The sequence below is a fragment of the Rhinopithecus bieti genome, unplaced genomic scaffold (genome assembly GCF_001698545.2).
Source record: "Rhinopithecus bieti isolate Rb0 unplaced genomic scaffold, ASM169854v2 scaffold_7673, whole genome shotgun sequence".
NCBI classification, from domain to species: domain Eukaryota; kingdom Metazoa; phylum Chordata; class Mammalia; order Primates; family Cercopithecidae; genus Rhinopithecus; species Rhinopithecus bieti.
The window spans coordinates 6,152,240-6,169,229 of NW_016806375.1; the positions used below are offsets into that span (position 1 = coordinate 6,152,240).

The 16,990-nt window shown below is 48.6% G+C and overlaps 1 protein-coding gene across 3 annotated transcripts in view; it reads right to left on the reverse strand.

The window, feature by feature from the left end:
- Window positions 1-16,990, reverse strand: part of PPARGC1B (PPARG coactivator 1 beta) — a 127,379-nt gene that overhangs the window by 64,754 nt on the left and 45,635 nt on the right. The window lies entirely within an intron of this gene.

Genomic DNA, 16,990 nt, shown 5'->3' on the forward strand with positions numbered 1-16,990 from the left:
CCTCCCCCCTCCCCATGATAGGCCCCAGTGTGTGATGTTCCCCTTCCCGAGTCCAAGTGATCTCATTGTTCAGTTCCCACCTATGAGTGAGAACATGCGGTGTTTGGTTTTCTCTTCTTGTGATAGTTTGCTAAGAATGCTGGTTTCCAGCTGCATCCATGTCCCTACAAAGGACGCAAACTCATCCTTTTTTATGGCTGCATAGTATTCCATGGTGTATACGTGCCACATTTTCTTAATCCAGTTTTTTTTTTTAATAGAATTTTTTTTTAATGGAGTCTCTGTCACCCAGGCTGGAGTGGAGTAATGGGATCTGGGCTCACTAACCTCCGCCCCCACCCCACCCCCTGCCCCAGGCAATTCTCGTGTCTCAGCCTCCTGAGTAGCTGGGATTAGGGGCAGGCACCATCACGCCCAGCTAATTTTTATATTTTTAGTAGAGAAAGGGTTTCATGATGTTGGCCAGGTTGGTCTTGAACTCCTGACCGCAAGTAATCTGTCTGCCTTGGCCTCCCAAAGTGCTGGAATTACAGGAGTGAGCCACCACACCTGGCCCATAGAATACTCATAAGAAGACACCCAGTTTGGTTCTCTTACCACCTGCTGCAGAATCTCCCAGGGAAGCTTGTAAAAATGCAGTGTCCTGGGCCCTACCCCAGAGATCCTGAATCCATCTCTGGCAGGGACCCAGGAACCTACATTTTAACCAAGCTCCCAAGTAACAAAGTAACCATTATTATCCACGTCCAGATTCCTGAAGCCCAGGAATCTGCATGTTTCACACACTCCCCAATGGATTTCCTGGTCCCATCTCACAGCTGGAGTCACTGGGACCCACCCAACAGAAGGAAAAGCACTGAGTGACATTAAAGCAAATAATCAATGAGTGTTGTCATTCATTTATTTGCTAATTTCATCAGGTCCCAAAACAAGGGCACTTGTACACTACCAGATGCCTCACCCTAGAATCAGAATCTCTCTCAATTGTGCTCCTAGTATTACATTTTAAGCCTCAAAGGCCTTCAGGAAATGCAGGCTACTGACCAGCTCACTCTGGATTGGACTGGTTTGGGGCTACAGCAGCCTGGACAGGGAGAGCAGCTCTAGCCAATGACTGCAGAGCTGTTTGCACAGGGAGGGTGTGCAGGGGTGAGAGCGGAGGCACACCCCAGAGAGATTAAGTGAGCCTGATGTTCCGTAGAGGAAGCCACTAGGCTTTCACACAGCTAGGACCGGGTAATGTGCTCAGAACTGACCAGGCCATCATTATAAATGATGCTGCCAAAAGGCTCTGGTCCCTGGGAAGGGCAGACTGTGCCTATCATTCTGGTCCTTTTGACCTCTGCACTATCATCACCACCAGCACTCCCCCATACTGAGTATTTAGTACATTACCAAGCATATCCCTTAGGTTATCCCACTTATTCCCCGCAACAATCCTACACAGTAGGCATGATTATCATCCCTATTTATAGACAAGGAAACTAAGGTTCAGAGAGGTTAGGCAACTTGCCCAAGGTCACCCAGCCAGAAGTGGTAGAGGCAGGAAACAAACCCAGGCAGTTTGACTGGAGATCAAGGGCAGATCCTTAGGTCTACACACTACTTCTCCTTCCTTCCTTCCCACAAGTTCTCGGAAATGTGTCATCAAGCCTTGAAAGACTGACATACAGACCACAGCGGACCAATTTCACCTCCATGTTCATGAGGGACTGGGATAATAAGGCAGTTCCTGAACAAGAATGGATCTAGAAGTGCAGCTTCGGGGAACCCCTTTCAGGTGCATGGCACTTTACAGTCTACAGTGAGAAGCACCATCAAGAAGGGATTCAGAACAGTGAGCCCAGAGCCCGGCCGCCTGCTCTACTGCAGCTGTGTGATCTTGGGCACGTGACTTGACATTTGTGTTCAAGTGTCGTTTTCTATAAGATGAGGATAACAATAGTAACTACTTCAAAGAATTGTTTTCAGGATTAAATGAGGATATAAACAAAGCACTCAGAACAGTGCCTAACACACAAAAAGTGTCACTTAATGGCTTCTGCTATTGTAAGTATGCCAAAATGATTTCACATTTATTACTTCTTTTGATCCTCCTAGCAACTCTGCTTGGTTCACAGTACTGGATCATTTGTCCTACTTTGCAGATGAGGAAAGTGAGCTTCAGCAAGGAAAATTACTTCCACAAGGACACAACCTGTGTACATAAGTCTGCATTCTCAGATCACTTCCCAGGCAAGCCCCCACCTTGCATTTGTCTTTCTTTTGAGCCCTGATATTGCCCCCATTTGTTCAGGTGATTCACGTCTAAAGAGAGCTGAAAAAAGTACAGGAATGGCTACTACACTGACAAACACACTCCTGCTTTCAATGTCCTAATATCTGCCCATGGCAGACATTACTAGGCGATCACAGGCCTCTTTCCTGCTGAGCCAGAGCACAGCTTTGGACTCTCCAACCCAGAACTCTTTTTTTTTTGGTATACTTTAAGTTCTAGGGTACATGTGCACAATGTGCACGTTTGTTACATATGTATACATGTGCCATGTTGGTGTGCTGCACCCATTAACTTGTCATTTACATTAGGTATATCTCCTAATGCTATCCCTCCCCCCTCCCCACTCCCCACAACAGGCCCTGGTGTGTGATGTTCCCCACCCTGTGACCAAGTGTTCTCATTGTTCAATTCCCACCTATGAATGAGAACATGCGGTGTTTGGTTTTCTGTCCTTGAGACAGTTTGCTCAGAATGATGGTTTCCAGGTTCATCCATGTCCCTACAAAGGACATGGACTCATCCTTTTTTATGGATGCATAGTATTCCATGGTGCATATGTGCCACATTTTCTTTCTTTTTGTTTTTGTAGAAGGAAGGGCTTTATTCAGCTGGGAGCATCAGCAAGCTACTGCCTTAAAATCTGAGCTCCCCGAGTGCACAATTTCTGTCTCTTTTAAAGGCTCACAACACTAAAGATTTTACATGAAAGGGTCGTGATTGATTTGAGCAAGCAGGTGGAACGTGACAGGGGCTGCATGCAGCAGTGGTCAGAGAGAAACAGAACAGGGCAGGGAGTTTCACAATGTTCTTCTATACAATGTCTGGAATCTATGAATAACATCGGTTTCTAAGTTATGAGTTGATTTTTAACTACTGGGTTTAGGCCAGGCAGGCCCAGCCTGATTTCAGGCCTGGCGCCAGGCTGCCTGTCTTTAGTTTTGCTTCCTTGTTTTTTCTTAAAACAGGTACTGAGTATAAAACAATATGAAAGGGTCTCTCTTTCCTCATTCCCCCCTTTGAGACTCTCACTTTTTATTAGTGGGAGTTCTCTTATTTTTGCTACTTATGTCTTTTCATGCAATAGATTGATAGTGATTCATGTAGTACACTTGTGCTGAAGCATTTTGGTAAACTAAGGTAGCAATGAAGCTTTTTTATCATTTGAAGAAGTACAGGTAGCAAATAAGGGAACAGTAAGCAGGTTCTTTTTACTATTATAACTTTTATTATAAGAGTTTTAAATCCTCCTAGTGCTGGGAACTAATTTTTAAACATGGCTTCAGGGTCGAATTTGTGCTACACTTGTACAGGCACATCTGTCAGTTTTGTCATATTTTTAACTATGTCTTTAACTACTTGCTTTTGATTATCTATGTGTAGACAATAATTAGTAAGGTTAAATTTCTTATAGACCTCTCAGCTGCTAGCAAGTAGTCGAGAGCCAATCTATTTTGATAGACAGCATTTCTTATCTGAGTTTCTTGCCAGGCCACAATAGTCAAAGCTTGACCAGTTTTATTAGTGATGATTTATTATTATTATTATTATTATACTTTAAGTTATAAGGTACATGTGCACAATGTGCAGGTTTGTTACAGATGTATACATGTGCCATGTTGGTGTGTTGCACCCATTAACTCGTCATTTACATTAGGTATATCTCCTAAAGCTATCCCTCCCCCCTCCCCCCCCATGCCATATTCTCTTAATCCAGTCTATCATTGATGGACATTTGGGTTGGTTCCAAATCTTTGCTATTGTGAATAGTGCCGCAATAAACATACATGTGCATGTGTTTTTACAGGAGCATAATTTATAATCCTTTGGGTATATACCCAGTAATGGGATGGCTGGGTCAAATGGTATTTCTAGTTCTAGATCCTTGAGGCATCGCCACACTGTCTTTCACAATGGTTGAACTAGTTTACAGTTCTACCAACAGTGTAAAAGTATTCCTATTTCTCCATATCCTCTCCAGCACCTGTTGTTGCCTGACTTTTTAATGATCGCCATTCTAACTGGTGTGAGATGGTATCTCATTGTGGTTTTGATTTGCATTTTTCTGATGGCCAGTGATGATGAGCATTTTTTCATGTGTCTGTTGGCTGCGTAAAGGTCTTCTTTTGAGAAGTGTCTGTTCATATCCTTCACCTACTTTTTGATGGGGTTGTTTGATTTTTTCTTGTAAATTTGTTTAAGTTCTTTGTAGATTCTGGATATTAGCCCTTTGTCAGATGAGTAGATTGCAAACATTTTCTCCCATTCTGTAGGTTGCCTGTTCACTCTGATGGTAGTTTCTTTTGCTGTGCAGAAGCTCTTTAGTTTAATTAGATCCCATTTCTCAATTTTGGCTTTTGTTGCCATTGATTTTGGTGTTTTAGTCATGAAGTGCTTGCCCATGTCTATGTCCTGAATGGTATTGCCTAGGTTTTCTTCTAGGGTTTTTATGGTTTTAGGTCTAACATTTAAGTCTTTAAGCCATCTTTTTGTATAAGGTGTAAGGAAGGGATCCAGTTTTGACAGTCATTATCAATAGATTGCAGATGGTAGGTGACCAAACCTAACCCTTCCATTGTATAGACAAAATCTTCTATCCAAACTTGAGTTATTTCTAAATTTAGTTATGATTGGTCGACAGGGTGCTCACAGCCCAGTCCATGTCCCTACATGTGTCAACCTCCCTGCAGATCTCACTGGTAGATTATAGTGTCCCTGCAGATAGAATGTGATCAAAGCGGCACCCATCTTTCCCTACATCCAAGAAACTGCTCAACGGACACACTGCTTAGAGCCGGCCCACAAGCTCACTTTTATGACTACCAAATTTTATCAGCAGATGCTCTCAGCTAATTCTACATCAGCAGGTCACTTCTGTGTGACAATAGACACTAGCAAAAGGTGTGGTAGGTAATTTGTTACTAATCACATTTTAAAATGCCAACCTGGGGCCAATTTGGTGTTTAATGTAAAAGTGGAGAGGTTCAGTGGGCACAAGGGGCTTTTATCCTTTCCATCATCTCTCTGGACAGCAATGCCTCCTGGCCCAGCTCTCGTGGGTCAGTGAAGCTAAGCTCACATATACACTCTTGCCCAGGGGTGGGCCCGTGACCTAGTCCTGGGCAACCAGAGGGCCATCTTTTCCAGCCACCATGATTGGCTCAGGACTGAACATGTGCCCCCAATCCAGACAATGAGAGTCTGCCTTAGGACACTGGCTGGTGCTACTGGAAAAGAAATGCTCTCTTGCTGTGGTTGCTAAGCTGATCCATGGGAAACCCTAAGGCCGTTTCTCCCATTGGCTGGAAAGAGCCTGTATGGAAATGGAGCTCTCACAGAGGAAAGCAGAGCTGAGAGATGGAACTCCTGGAGATCCTGAATCCCACATTTTCAGTTAAGGGAACCAATCAACTTCTTTTTGCGGGGGTGACTTTGAATCAGCTTTCTATAACACTGCCAAAACAGCCCTAAGAGTCAAACACTCACATTCTGATGCTGGAGGAAAGAAATGCAGCAGGCACCTGATACCTGCAACTTCTCTTATCCGTGCCACAGCTGGTGGTAATCTGGGCATGCACAGGAGAGTGAGCCTGTGTGCTCTAACATGCATGTTGTGGCAGTTAAAAAAGTTTCGAGACTCACTAAGCTTGACCCTGTGGTTTTCTTTTGATTTTTTTTTTTTTTTTTTTAACTATGGACTCTGGGCACCTAATAAAATTGATAAGGTCTGACCCAAGTGCATTAATATTCTACTTCTGAGGCGTAGGACAGGATTCTACTTCTCTTGGAAGAAGAAGACTATTATTCATTCACTTACTCATTTTACCCACATTTCCTGCTGTTGGCTGATCTCCACTCGGACCCTCTGAAGTCTCTGTCTTTTCTGCTACCAACGATATTCCTCCCCTTGATCTTCTCAACTTTCAGTTTCTCCGTCTGCAGCACATGTGCAGTGGGGGTTAGACAGTCCACCCTGTGACAAGAGTTTCTGGGAAGGCATCTGATCTTGGCTCCTGCTCCTGGGGCATCTTCCCATCAAAAATAAGTGCCACAGGGCTGGGCACAGTGGCTCATGCCTGTAATCCCAGCACTTTGGGAGGCCAAGATGGGAGGCTCACTTGAGCTTAGAAGTTTGAGACCAGCCTGGGCAACATGGCAAAACAAAACTCTGTCTCTATAAAAAATACAAAAATCTGGCTGGACACAGTAGCTCACATCTGTAACCCCAGCACTTTGGGAGGCCAAGGGAGGCAAAGGTTCGGAGTTCAAGACCAGTCTGGCCAACATGGCGAAATACTGTCTCTACTAAAAAAAATACAAAAATTAGCCAGGGGTGGTGACGCGCACTTGTAATCCCAGCTACTCAGGAGGCTGAGGCAGGAGAATCGCTTGAACCCAGGAGGAGAAGGCTGCAGTGAGCAGAGATCAAGCCACTGCACTCCAGCCTGGGCAACAGAGCAAAAGACTCCATCTTAAAAACAAAACAAAAACCCGCCTGGCATGGTAGCAAACGCCTGTAATCTCAGCTACTGGGGATGCGGGCAGAGGCAGGAATATCCCTTGAGCCCGGGAGGTCGAGGCTACAGTGAGCAATCACACCACTGTACTCTACCCTGGGCAACAGAGGGAGACCCTGTCTCAAAAAAAAAAAAAAAAAAAAAAGAAAGAAAGAAAGAAGAATGAGTGTCAGGGGTTCAGCCCTCAACTTGCCTTCACTCTGAGCCAAGCCTTGTCCTGGACCCTTGGGCAGCTTACCTCATAGGTGTCGGGGAGGCTCAGCAAACCATTCGGTTCTCTGGCCTCATTTAGTGCCAACCTAGGTTAGAGTGCCACCAGCCTCTGACAGTCACAACGCTAACCCACAGCAGGCTCCAGGCACACCTGAACCACTTGTGTGGCACCGTCGGGAACCAAAACAGAGGGTCTTTGTCTTTGTTCATGAAGAGCAGGGACTGGGCTCTCAGGAGAGGCACAGTAGAGGCCAAGGCCAAGTGCACAGCAGGCTCTCTATAATTACCTGGCACCAAAAGGTAAAGGGGAAAAAAGAATCTTTCTGAATGATAAAGATTTATGAGACATTCATGCTGCCAAGTTCCACCAACAGATCATAAATTGGAAAGGAGGGTGGTGTCTTTTATTGTGTGCTTGCTAAGTGTCAGGCACTAGGCTCTCTCATTTGGTTCTCCCAGCCCTGCAAGAAGCATCCCTCTTTACAGATAACAAAAACCAAGGTTCACAGAGGCCCAAAATCACCCGGCCAAAGGGGGAACGAAAGCAAGATTCTAACCTGGGTCTGCCTGGCTGCAAAGGCCATGCTGCTAGCCTCTTTCCTATTCTACCTTTACAACCAGAAGGGCCCTTAAACGAGGGCATCTGGTCCAATCTCTTGCTGTGCGGACTGGAGACTGAGGCCCAGGAGGGGCTGGCCACATGGGAAGAGGCCTGCCTGGGATCCAGCGTTCCTGTCACCCTGGGTGAGGGTTCTCTCCAGATCTCCTGAACTCTATTAGTATAGAGAACCCCTTGTAATTAAGGGTCAAGGTCACCCTGAGAGAGTATATAAACAGATTCCTCCTTCCTGAACTGCTAACCTGCACCAGGCACCTATCTTATGCTGGCGAGACAGCAGTGATAAAGAGAGTCCCCACCATCTAGTCAGAGGGGAGACCTCAGACCAGTGCCTAGGAGATTAGGATCCAAGAAGGAACTGAGAGAAACTCAGTTGCCTGGAGTGAGGCTCAGGACACCTGGCAAGGACAAGGGTGAGGTACGCAGGGCCAGATGTTAAAAGGACTTCTAGGCCACAGTAAGGGTGACCTCTGCCCCAAGACGAGGGGGCCACTAGGGGGCTTTCTACAAGACAGTGACATGATAGATTTGCACTCTGGCTGACATGGAGATGCAGCCAAAAATGGCAGCAGGAAGCCCAATGAGGTGGCTGCTTCACAGGCCGGTGTGAGAGGGTGGCCTCTGAGTGGGAGGAAGTAAAATGAAGGAAAGGAGGGATTGCACCTATTTGTGATCTATATTCACGGGTAGGACTGACAAGACTCAGTGACTCCTGGCTATATGCAGCAAAGTAGAAGGAGAAATTAAGGTAGCCTCCCTGACTGAGGACTACAGCAACCCAAGTGGAAGAAAGAAGGGAAACAGGGCTGGGGTTTGGGGTGATGCAACAAAGACCTCCGCTTTGAACAAGCTGAGTGTGAGGTGCCTACAAGTAGGGGAACAGTGCAGTCAGCCCCAGGCAGGCAAGTCAGGGGGTCTCCCAAGCCCACCTTGCCCAGGCTGGGGCAGGCATGCATGTACACCCATGCCTGCACACATGTGCGTGCAGAGATGGGTGAAGGGTGGTGAGGGTATAAACATGGCTACTGCCATGCTCCTGTTTATATAATGCCTCCACACAACTACCCCTCTTCTGCCCAGGATCTGCAAAACGAGAACAATAGGAATAACAGACCATCAAATCAACAAGGGCCTTAACGATACTCATCTTGAACCTCTCAATGTACAGAGGGGGATTTTGAGACCTGGAAAGGGAGAGGGACCCTGTCTCAAGTTCGGTGATGAGACAGTGGAGAGCTGAACCAGAATCTGGGTATCTTCCTCCCAGCCTGGGGCTCTCCTACCACACTGAGTTTCTCTCCATTCCTTCTCCTTCGTTACAATCTCCTGGGCACTGGCCTGGGGTGCCCCCCATCTGACTGGATGGTGCGGACTCTCTCTTTCACACACTCTCTTATCTGGTACTCAAAACATCCCGGTGAGGCTGCTGTTTCCCCCATTTCACAGATGAGGAGCTAAGGACCCAAAAAGGTCAAAAGAATCCCCCAAGGTCACAACTTCAGTCCATGAGTTGTCTCTCAGGTTCTATGCAGTCATCGTTAAGGTCACTTGATCCCCTTTACTCTGACATGATACTCTCTTTATGAAAAACTGTGCAGCCCATTCTGAGCTCCCAAGAGGGAAAAATGGGCAAATGGAGTTCTATAATTCCACTGATGGCTGCACATCTTAGAGGAAATTAACTAATTGGCCTCTGGGGTGTTGAGTATGGCAGGAGGGGAACAAATGTGCCCAGGGGTGAGGAAGGCCTGAGTGGGCCAACAGTCTCTCTCTCTCTCTCTCTCTCTCTCTCTCTCTCTCTCTCTCTCTCTCTCTATCTCCATCTCTAGCTCTAGCTCTATTTCTGTCTCTGTCTCTATCTCTCATTCCACTGTGACATCAATACCAGGACCCAGGAGTTCCACTGCCCACTTCAGGAACCTCTACCTTAAGCACCCTGCATTTCTATCTACTTTGCAAGCTTGGACCCACAGGCTGCATTCACACAAGCCCTTTTTTCCCTTCTTCCTTCCTGCTCCCTACCTCTGTCCCAGCAGACACTTGGCAGCCCCTCAGAGGCCCACTGGGGGTCAGGAGTGAATGTCGAGCATCTGACCAGAGCCCAGGCCAGCCCTGTGGGTTCACAATAGGGAACCTGCTAATGTGCAGGACCCTAGGGTAGCGGCCCTGTGATTGGCTGGCAAGGCCAGGCATCAGGCCATCCCAGCACCCGGGGCCTCGTGACCCCAAATCCCAGCTATTAATAGATGAGAACCCTTCAGCCCCCCTGCCCCTACCCAGCCTCACCTCCCTCTTGGCTGAAAATAAAAGGGCGCCTTGAAATGGTACAGAGGCCCAGATATCCAGCTCAGCTGCTCTGGGCCCAAACCTTCTGCTGACCTCAGGGAAAATACTCCATTCTCTAGAAATCCGGGGATCTGTCAGCTGTCCAGGCCCGCTCAGCCCACGTCCTTGCTTCTTCCCTGATAACAATCCTGGTGTAGCTACTGCTTCCAGCCCCCAGATTTCTGAGTCATTTGGATCTCACTTTAATATGCTGCCACCAACAAGGCATCCATTAGGAACCCACTGCTTGGGGAGAAGGAAGGTTGTACATGTGTATGTTGCAGACATTCGTCTTTGAAGAAAAAAGATGTTTAAGAGCTTCTTTATACCTTATACAAGAGGAATGGCCACACCCAAGGTCACACAGTAAATGAGTGACAGGAATCAGACTCCCAAGCCACGCCCACCCAACCCCAAGCTGATCAGGAGCCTTCTCCCAGCCCACCACTTGGGCCTTTGCTTATGCCAGGCTAACAGCCCAGTGTGCCCTTCTTACTTCTCTTTTCTTCTCTTAATCTCCCCTCTCTTCTTCTTGGGCTTAGCCCACTACCACCTCCACCAAGAAGCCATCCCCATCTAAATTAATTTAGCTCGCAGCTGTCCCAACCCCCACTTCCCACCAACACACAAATTCCCCTTAATGCATTTACTGAGTCACTTGCTTGGCACTGACCAGGAATGGCATTAATGATTGTTTTTCTTTACTGAGGAATGGCAAATAGAGTTTACCTCACAGGCCAAGTCCCATCAGGGTTATTAGTAGCTGTCATTGTATGGGTATAAGTTATGAGACCATACATCCAAGATCAGCAAGAAAGAGTATGGTGATTGATTAGCGATGCCTGCCTTGGCCAGGGCATCCCTCAGCACTAGTGCCAGATTTCGTTTTCCTGCTTTAGAATTTACCCCATCATTCTGTTGCTCCCAAGACTAAACTCCGTGAAGCAGAAATTTAGCTCAGCAGATCAGTCAGCTTGAGCTGTAAGGGTTTCCCCCACCTTGCCGACCACTCAAACGGCAGCATGATGGCAAGCAGACAACTTAGAGGGAAAAACAAGAAATATCGCTTACGCACTTCAGTGGTGTTCACACAAAGGACTCCATAGCCAGCACCTCAACTAATCTGGACAAGAAGACTGAGAGGCAGACAGGTATTCTCTCTCCTTTTCACAGGAGGAAACTGAGGCATGGGGAGGCTAAGTGACTGAACCAAGGTCATTTGGCAAGCCTGGGCCTGATCCCAGGTCACAGAATGGCAGCTATGCAGAACCATAGGACTAAGGACAGCCAACCTGTCAGGTGACCATGCACCTGCCCTCTCATATCTCCCATGACAGGAAGCTCCCTACTGCCCAAGGCAGGCCAGCTCATGCCATTTTTCATTTAGAAAGCTGCTTCTTTTTTTTTTTTTTTTTTTTTTTGAGATGAAGTCTCACTGTGTCACTCAGGCTATAGTGCAGTGGCGCAATCTCGGCTCACTGCAACCTCCGCCTCCTGGGTTCAAACAATTCTCCTGCCTCAGTCTCCCAAGTAGCTGGGATGACAGATGCCCGCCACCATGCCTGGCTAATTTTTGTATTTTTAGTAGAGATGGGGTTTAACCATGTTGGCGAGGCTGGTCTCGAACTCCTGGCCGCAGGCAATCCCCCGCCTCAGCCTCCCAAAGTGCTAGGATTACAGGCATGAGCCACCGCACGCTGCCGGAAAGCCCCTTCTTAGCTCAAGCCAGAACTTGACCTTCTGACCTCCATTTACCAGTGCCACACCTCTCCCATGCCAATGTTTGCAGGTGGCCTGTTTCTTCTGAGCTGCACACCTCTACTGCCTCCGCCCGTGTGGAAGAACACCTGCTTTACAGTCATCCTGCTTTTGATTCTGTTTTCTCTGAGAGCCTATCTATTTGCCTACTTTGGTGACAGAACCATCTCCTCCCCAGTTCTAGGCCCCAGCTTTCTATTAATGTACTTAATGTTTAAAATTATCAATAAATTTTTGAGATTAACTATGCTTCACATTATCTAACCACTCCACTGCTAAGGATCCGCAAAACTAGAACAACAGGAATAACAGATCATCAAATCAACACGGGAGACCCTTAGTTCACGCCTCTCACTGTACACATGGGGAATCGGAGGCCTGGAGAGGGAGAGGGACCTTGTCTCAGGTTCAATACTGAGACAGCGGAGGGCTGGACATCTTTCTCCCAGCCTGGGACTGTGCCCACTAAACATTAGTTAAGGCTTGACTTGAAATCCTGCACCCAATTCAAGGTCGAGAGAGCCAACGTGGGTCACACACTGAGAGCTGGTGACCAGTAAGGATGAGAATCTGAACCGGCCAGGCCTGGGGCCAGGCGGCCACACTGGGCTCTGGCTGCTCATCCCGAGCTGGAACCTGTGCTCTGGGTGTGTGGGTTTTCGATGCTCCAATCACACACGGCTCTGCTCCCCTCTGTCACCCAGCTCCCAGACCCTGCGGCAGAAACAGGCTTTGCACCTGTGGGCCTAGGCATTCATCTTAGCTTTCTCTCCTCCCACTCCCCTAGGATGGAAAGCCCTTTCACTCAGACTTCCTCTCAGCTTCTTGGGCTGAGGAGAGTCAATCACTTGCTGCCAGCCAGAGGGTGTTAGGAAATGAAAATGACACCAGGAAACAGGAGCGATCTCGTGCAGACCAAGGCCATGGGAAGGGGTTGGGAAGGGGTTCCATCCACTCCTTTATCAATCACGGAGCACCGAGTCCCTCCCTGCATCCCAGATACACCCGGGGCCAAGCCCAGCACACAGTGCCGTGGGAAGGCACAGGCATGCCCTAACCTTGCCATCTCCGGAAGCCTCTCACATCTTCCTCCCCAGCACACCTGTGGCCTCCTCTTGGAACCCCTCCAGACCTTTTCAAATTCTCTTTTTTGCCAGGTAGTCTCAAAAGTCACTCCTGGAACAGGCCTTCCCTGTTGCCCCCTGCAACTGAACCCCATTATTTCCTCCCTCCCTGGACTTCCTAGAGCATGTTGATTTTTATCTGATTTGTCTCCTTGTTTCTGTCTCTCTAGAGTGCTCTGAGGATGCAGTGACCTGTTGTTCTTTTCACTGTTATATCCTCAGTGTGTGGCATATAGTAGATGCTCAATAAAATCCTGAAGGTATGGATGTTGCAGTGGTGCCTGAAGTGGTCCGGCAACGCTTCGTGAAGATGGGGGTTTCAAAACTTGGCCTTGAGGGCAGAAGAGACAGCCCCTCCCCCAGATGCAGGAGTGCCCATTGTTTTTGTTACTGAGCAGCACTGAGATCATGCCAGGCATGGTGTATGCACTCACCCCACTGAACTCTAGTAAGCCTCATCCCCATCTTATCATTGGGGAGACAGCCAGAGAGGCCTGGCCATCTGAGACCGTGCAGCCAGGCTATAGCAGAGACCAGACTCCAAATTCAGGACTCCTTTCCGTGGGCTGCACTCAGATTTGGAGCCTGGCTGGGGTCAGATCACAATGGGCCTTTGGTGTCCCAAGGAGTCTGGACTTTGTCTCAAGGAATCTCCTCCTTCTGAGGAGTCTAGTTTTTGTGACATTCAAAAACTAGGCCTTACTGGGAGTAACAGCTTTCTAGGGCTCCCTCCACACTGGTCTGTGATGAAACTCCCTCTCAAACACAGATGCTGGGCACGGGTCATCTCCCCTGTGAGATGGTTCTAAAAGTTTCTGGATAATCTCTTTTCCTGGAATTCTGGAAAAAAGAGGACGGTTTTATGACCACACACTCCATCAAACTTCCCTTTTTTCAAACAATGAAACTGAGGCCATGAGTGCCAGGTTTTGTCTGTGGTCACCCAGCCACAGCCAAGCAGTGACAGATCCTGTGGCCTAAGGTGCTGGTGGGGGAGCTTGGGCAGGAGGGGGCGTGAAGGGCTATGACTAGCAGGAGGGGTGAACCTTGCTCTATGAGGGCCCACGACACCAAGCCCAGGCCATGGTGGGAGCTGAGACTGCAGCTCATTTATTCTAAGGATGCCCTTGTGACCAGAGCCGCCCAATGACGGCTGCAAGCAGCTGTGGGAGGTCATGAGAACTGTATGGCCACGACCTGGTGGGATGGCAGGGATGCTGGTACTCTCCATGAGACGGTCTTGAAGGTACTCGACCCAGGGAGCTCAAGAGCCCCGCTTCTGCTTGGAGCCTCCTCTCCCTACCTCTGGAGTCTCTCTGGCCACTGGAGTGCTAAGCTAAGTCAGGGAAGCTCACAGACCTCTTCTCCCATCACAGAGTTGCAGACTGATGGGTAAGAGACAGACTAAAGCCTTTCCAGGAATCCAGGCCTCATCACCACTCCTGGGTCAGGGGCTGCTTCCCTTCTGCCAACCCCTCTAAGACAAAGTACCTGCTGAGAAACGGCTGATGCTGCTCCACGGATGTGAGCAGCCAGGTGCGCTGTGTGTGTGTGTGTGTGTGTGTGTGTGTGTGTGTGTGTGATGCTGCTCCATGGAATGTGAGCAGCTGGGTACTGTGTGTGTGTGTGTGTTTGTGTGTGTGTGGCGCTGCTACCTGGATATGAGCAGCTGGGTACTCTGTGTGTGTGTGTGTGATGCTGCTACATGGATACAAGCAGCCGGGTACTGTGTGTGTCTGTGTGTGTGTGTGTGTTGCTGCTACATGGATATGAGCAGCCGGGCACCGTGTGTGTGTGTGTGTGTGTGTATGTGTGTGTGTTGCTGCTACATGGATATGAGCAGCTGGGTACCGTGTGTGTCTGTGTGTGTGTGTGTGTGTGTGTGTTGCTGCTACATGGATATGAGCAGCCGGGCACCGTGTGTGTGTGTGTGTGTGTGTGTGTGTGTTGCTGCTACATGGATATGAGCAGCTGGGTACCGTGTGTGTCTGTGTGTGTGTGTGTGTGTGTGTGTGTGTGTGTGTGTGTTACAAAGACAGTTTTTAAATCCCTACTTCTAAGCGTCCCCATCTTGGGAAGCTAGAGGCTCTGGGTGGTGTGGTTCTCATGGGGAGAGAGGACCAAAGAAGGCAAGAAGTGAGGATGCTGGGGGAGGGGGCCGGCTGCCCGGCAGTTTCCTTAGGAGACCCAGTCTGTAAAAGGAGTGAAGAGGCCTCTGGGACCCATGAGGGACAAGGCAGCCACTTAACTCTTCCCTCCCTGCGTAGGAGAGTGGCGGAATTTCCCAACACATTCCTGAGCTCAGAGCCAGGCGGGCCCCCTCGCACTCCTGACTGTCAGCACAGTGCCAATGGCCCAGGGGGAGGTGGCTTTTGGAAGGAGGCAGGAGAGTTTGGGTGGTGGGGGGAAGAAGGGAACAGGTTCTGCAGACAGAGAGCTCAGCAACCGTGGCATGTGTTTCTGGACTTCCCTCTAAAGTTTCCACATCTGTAAAGTGGGCAGAGCATGTGTGGGGAGCAGGGGTCTATGTGGGTCTATGTGTGTTTGGGAAAATTGAGAAAATGACTCTAAAGCCAGGGCATATACTAAGTGCTTTCTATGAATTGTAGATGAAAAAAACCACAAAACTGCCTCAGCAAAAACAAGAAGAACAGATTCAGACTGAATTCTAGCCCTGGCCTTGCTGCTTAAGGGAAGCCACACCACCCTTCAGAGGCTCAGGCCCAGCACCTACACAATGGGAATAACCTCCCTGCAAACTGAAAGGGCTCCCCACAGGCCCATGATCGCCAACCATCATGGAAGAGCTAGGCTGAGGGTGGGGAAGGACTCGGGACCAGGAACTGGGCAAGAGCAAGGGTGTGTACACACATGTGGGTGCAGAGTGCAGGAAGCCAGGAGAGCCTCTCCCTGTCCGCTGCCAACGGGAAAAGGTTGCAGGGCCATTTCCATTGTCAACTGAGAACCACACACACAATCCTGCTCAAACTTGTCTGAAGCTCCAGAGATAGCAAGTGGCAGAGAGGGGATCTGAATGTGGGGCTAACTGCTGAGGCCACAGTGCCTCCATTACACTACAATGGAGGCCTCTGGGTGGGTCATTCCCAGGGCCCCAGATGTCTTCATTGCATCCTAGCTGCAGCTGACACCAACGACCCACCCAACTCTCATCAAACCAGCACCCACCTACACATGCTTTCAAGATCCCCCAGTTCAATAAATGCCAACCACAGCAGCATCACTGCCTGGGAGCATTTGGGTGTTCCACCTTAGCAAGATGATTTGACTTGGAGATCTGGGATGCAAACTGAACTGAGTGCCTGGGGCAGTCCTACACAATGCAAAACTGTCCAGCCCAAAAAGCTTTGGGGTGCTCAGCCGGGCGCGGTGGTTCACGCCTGTAATCCCAGCACTGTGGGAGGCGAGCAGATCATGAGGTCAGGAGATAGAGACCATCCTGGCTAACACGGTGAAACCCTGTCTCTGCTGAAAATACAAAAAATTAGCCGGGTGTGGTGGTGGGCACCTGTAGTCCCAGCTACTCGGGAGGCTGAGGCAGGAGAATGGCGTGAACCCGGGAGGTGGAGCTTGCAGTGAGCCGAGATTGCACCACTGCACTCCAGCCTGGGTGACAGAGTGAGGCTCCGTCTCAAAAAAAAAAAAAAAAAAAAAAAAAAAAAATTGGGGTGCTGCTGGAAGTTGAAAAAAATAAATATAAATTAAACTTTAAAAAACCTTTGAGACCCCTTTTGGGAAACGCTGCACAAGGCAAAATTTTTGCAGTGCAGACAGGAAAACCAAGGTCCAGAGAGGGAAATGAATTTGCCCATGGTCTTACTGCAAGCCAGCAACAGAAATGAGGCTATGGTTCAGCCCCTACTACTCCCAGTCCAATGTTCTTTCATTGCCTACACTCTGTTGCCTTTTCTATGATACCTATTAGAGTTAGAATAGAAGGTAGAGGGGTTCAGAAAGAAACACACTTGTATGAGGAGAAAGTTAGTAACAAAGACAGAGGAAAAGAGGTGGTATCTTGGTATAGCAGAGACGGAGGTGGAGGGGAAGAGGGTTGGGTAGTCTCTGTATTCTCGATGCTAACCACTAGGGGGCAATGCTGGCTTTGGACAGCTTGGCTGTGTCATAAGAATTTGTTAAGTGG